The 5,025-nt window shown below is 41.5% G+C and overlaps 1 pseudogene; it reads left to right on the forward strand.

Moving 5' to 3' along the window:
* The first annotated feature begins 3,330 nt into the window (after positions 1-3,330).
* LOC102861858 overlaps positions 3,331-5,025 on the forward strand; it is a 4,112-nt pseudogene continuing 2,417 nt past the window's right edge.

Here is a 5,025-nt window from a genome sequence, read left to right on the forward strand (position 1 = left end):
GCCTGCTGACCCTGAATCACAAGAGTCAGTCGGACCCTTCAGGTCTTGGAGCTAGGCTTGCTTAGCCTCACTCATGGGAGTCAACCTGACCCTCCAGGCCTCAGACCTTGGGGCTTCTGAGCCAGCACTGGGAAGCCAGATGTACTGATATCCCTAGGCATTCTGGATATTGCTTCCCCACCTTGCTGAGGGAGCACATCTGCTGCCTGTGCTGTGATATCTGTTATGTTTGCTTGTCCTTAGGGTTTGCTTTTAGTGGTATAAACACTTGTAAGCCAATTTCTTGTATTGGAGGTGTGACTTACATGATGTTGTCCTCATGCTTTTTTATTTTTTACTCTTATGGGTACAGCACTTGTCTGTTAGATGCTATACTAAAGTGTAGCTCCAAGATTAAGATTGTCTCAGGCGAGTTGATCATCCACTTCTGAAATAACAGGGCTTTGAAAACTTTCTGAACAACATAACATAGTTATACAGGTAGACAATTAGGTATAGTACAGGAGGTAGGTATTTGCAATGAATAAATCACTGAACATACAAAATTAGATCATTCTTTTTCCAGCCTCATTTCTTTCATCAAGTCCATACTTTTCAACTACTCTTACATCTTCATTGTTTCTAACTTTTGCATTCCAGTCACCAATTGTCATTAAAGTATTTTGATTGAATGTTTGGTCAATTTTTTATTGCAAAATTTGGTAAAAATATTCCATTTCCTCCTCTTTGGCTTTAGCTGTTGGTGCATATATTTGAATAATAGTTGTATTAAGAGGTTTTCCTTATATACATACAAATAATACCCTATCACTCACAACATTGCAGTTCAGTATAGAACCTGAAATTGTCTTTTTTTAACTGTGAATACACCACCATACTTTTTCTGTTTTACATTCCCAGCATAGTATACCATGCGATTGTCTGATCTTTTTCACAACTTCTAGTTTCCAACTTTCATGCTCTGTACATTCAGTGTTCCCACTATTAAAGGATATTTGTAGCTATTTCTCATCATTTTGTTTGATTTCCAACCCGGGCTCTACTCTTTTTGGGGGAGGGGCTCTACTTTTAATACTATATTATCCATGTTCTTTTATTGTTCATAGGGTTTATCTTTTTTAAAAAAAATTAAAAACTCAACTGGCAATTATGTACATGGACCTCACCTGATGGACTTCATAAGAATGAGATTGACTACATCCATGGAAGAAATTGGAAATGCTCAATATCAGTGGTTAAAATGAAGCCAGGTACTAACTGTGGGACAGACTATCAATTACTCATGTGCAAGTTCAAACTGAAGCTGAAGAAAACTAAAATAACTCCATGAAACCCAAAATATGATCTACCAAAATATGATCTTGACTATGCTGTGTTGTTGTTGTTATGTGCCGTCGAGTCGCCTGCGACTCATAGCGACCCTATGTACAACAGCCCTAAACTCCGCTCTGTCCTGTGCCAATCGCACTGTCTCTGACACTCCCATCCCAATTATCCCAGTCACTGAATCAATCCACCTCATAGAGGGCCTTCCTCTACTGCGCTGTCCCTCTACCCTCCCAATCATGATGTCCCTCTCTAAGGACCGGTCTCTTCTCACAACATGTCCAAAGTAAGTTAGACGGAGCCTCAGAATCCTTGCCTCCAAGGAGCCACCCGGTTTAACCCTCTCCAGGACAAATCTATTTGTTTTCCTAGCAGTCCATGGTATTCTCAGTACTCTTCTCCAGCACCACAGCTCAAAGGTATCAGTTCTCCTTCTATCCTCCTTGGTCATTGTCCAACTCTCTGATGCATAACAGGTGATGGCGAAGACCATGGCCTGTATCAGATGCACCTTAGTCTCCAGAGAGACACCACTGCTCTTCAGCATAGCACATCTGAATTTAAAAATAAATTTAAGAATATATTTGAAACATTGAACTCCAATTATTGAAGACCAGATGAGTTGTGAGATATCATTCATGTATGTTCACAAAATGGAATATTATGAAGCATTGAAAACATATGAACTCATGAAACATTGCACAACATGGAAGGTATTATGCTGAGTGAAATATCTGAATCAGAAAAGGACAAATACTGTATAATACTGCTGTTATAAAATAAGACTGACATGGGGGCTGAGGGGAGAATAGGAGAAGAGTGGATAGATAATGAATACTGCATTGGAACATATGAGACAAGGAACTGTGTGAATGGAATAAATTTTTAGGCATTATATGTATGACAACAGTCTGGAACAAAATATGCATTGCAAAGTGGACTGAAGGAGATAGATAGAAAGGAGGAAGAGAGAGGGAAATGTTAAAGAATGAATGAATGAATGAGTGAAAAAATTCAAATAACAAAAAAAAAGGATATCATCCATGAAGAGAGCAAATCATCACTTCAAAGAAAGAGGAGAAAGAAAAACCAAAATTAATTTCAAAAGAGACCCTGGAAATGATACAAGAGTGTAGAGCAGACAAAACAAAGGGAAGAGATGCTGAAATAAAAGAGCTTAACAGAAGATTTCAAAAGGTAACTTGAGAAGACAAAGCAAACTACTATTAACTGAAAGTGCAGAGATCTAGAATTGGAGGAAAAAAGGAAAGAATTCACTCAGCATTTCTCAAGCTGGAAGAACTGAGATATAAATTCAAGCCTCACAGTGCAACACTCAAGAGATGCTATGGGCAAAATCTTGAATGATCCAGGAAATATTAAAAGATGGAGAGAATACACAGAATCATTATAACCAAAAAGAATTGGCCAACACTGAAATATTTCAGGAAATACTGTATGATCAAGAGTCAATGGTAACGACGGAAGAAGTTCAAGCTACTTTGAAGGAATTAGCAAAAAAAAAAAAAAAGCCCTAGAAATCTGTGGGATACCCATTGATATGTATCAAAAGGCAGATTCAGCCTTGGATGTGCTCATCACTCTATGCCAGGAAATTTGAAAGCTAGCTGCCTGGCTGACTGCCTGAAAGAGATCCATATTTGTTCCCATTACCCAGAAAGATGATTTAACAGAATGTGGAAATTATTTAACAACATCACAGGCAAGCAAAATGCTGCTGAAGACCATTATGAAACAGCTAGAATAGTACATAGGCAAAGAATTGACAAAAATTCAAGCTGGATTTAGAAGAGGCCATGGCGGTTTCAAGATGGCGGTGGCTGAGCTGCTGAGTGAGAGGCAGGGGTGAAGGCCCCCAGGAAGCAAGAAAAACGGAATCTTCTCTGCCCCGCTTCTCGCAGCATCGGGAGCCCTGCTGTGTTTGTGTTTTGTTTGTTTTGTTTTTTTGTTTCTGTAAATAAGTAAGCCACACAGTTTGCCAACATGGGACGGAGATCTACATCATCCACCAAGAGTGGGAAATTTGTGAATCCCACAGATCAACCCCGAAAAGAAGTCAGGAAGAGAGAATTAAAGAAGAACAAAAAACAATGCATGATGGTACGAGCTGCAGTCTTAAAGAAGAAAGACCCCAAACAGATTATCCGAGACATGGAGAAATTGGATGAAATGGAATTTAACCCAGTACAACAGCCACAGTTAAATGAGAAGGTGCTGAAAGACAAGTGTAAAAAGCTACATGAAACCTTTGAACGCATTCTATGACTTTATGAAAAAGAGAATCCAGATATTTACAAAGAATTGAGAAAACTAGAAGTAGAGTATGAACAGAAGAGGGCTCAACTTAGCCAATATTTTGATGCTGTTAAGAATGCTCAACATGTGGAAGTTGAGAGTATTCCCTTGCCAGATATACCCCATGCTCCTTCCAACATCTTGATCCAGGACATTCCACTTCCTGGTGCTCAGCCACCCTCCATCCTTAAGAAGACCTCAGCTTATGGACCTCCAACTCGGGCAGTTTCTATACTTCCTCTTCTTGGACATGGTGTTCCATGTTTGCCTCCTGGGAGAAAACCTCCTGGCCCTCCACCTGGTCCTCCTCCTCCTCAAATCTTACAGATGTATGGCCATTGAGTGGGCTTTGCATAGATCTTCCCCCTTGTAGAAGAGATGAAGATATGTTATATAGTCCTGATCTTGGTGAGAGAGATCATGATGATGATGTTTCTAGCACCAGTGAAGATGATGGTTATCCTGAAGACATGGATCAAGACAAGCATGATGAGAGCACTGACGACAGATCAGATGGAGAAAGTGAGGAGATTGAGTTTGAGCACTGAGAGGATAATGAGAGAAAGAACAATGAAGAGAAGAAGTCAGGTCTGAGTGTACGATTTGCAGATATGCCTGGAAAATCAAGGAAGAAGAGCATTAAGGAGCTGACTCTTCAAGCCATGATGCTTTGAATGGCTGGGCAGGAAATCCCTGAAGAAGGATGGGAAGTAGAGGAATTTTCAGAAGATGATGAAGATGATTCTGATATTTCTGAAGCAGAAAAGCAGTCACAAAAGCAGCATAAAGAAGAATCTCTTTGTGATGGCACACCTACTGGTTCTTCACAGCAGCAGGCTCCTCCACAGTCTCTTCCCCCTTCTCAGATACAAGCACCTCCCATACCAGGACCGCCTCTTCTCAGACCACCACCTGCTCCACCTTTGAGGTCACCTGGACCTCCTACAGGCCTTCCTACTGGACCACCACCAGGAACGCCTCCATTCCTAAGACCACCTGGAATGCCAGGGCTCCGTGGGCCATTACCTCGACTATTACCTCCAGGACCACCCCCAGGCTGACCTCCCAGCCCACCTCCTGGTCTGCATCCTGGACCTCCTCCTCGGGGGCCTCCACCATGGCTACATCTCCCTGCACCTCCAGGTATCCCTCCACCCGGTCCTTGCATGATGCGCCTGCCTTTGGTGGCTCCACTTGGACCTGCCCCACCTGGGTTTTTCCCAACAGCTACCTTACTCAATATCAGCTGTGAAAACTAGGCCAGGAGCTGATTGTGGAACAGACCATCAACTACTCATATGCAAATTCAAGCTGAAGCTGAGGAAAATGAAACTAAATCCAAGGCAACCAAAATATGACTTTGAGTCTATCCCACCTGAATTT

The sequence above is a fragment of the Elephantulus edwardii genome, unplaced genomic scaffold (assembly GCF_000299155.1).
Source record: "Elephantulus edwardii isolate Elephantulus edwardi_28Jun2011 unplaced genomic scaffold, EleEdw1.0 scaffold00343, whole genome shotgun sequence".
NCBI classification, from domain to species: Eukaryota; Metazoa; Chordata; class Mammalia; order Macroscelidea; family Macroscelididae; genus Elephantulus; species Elephantulus edwardii.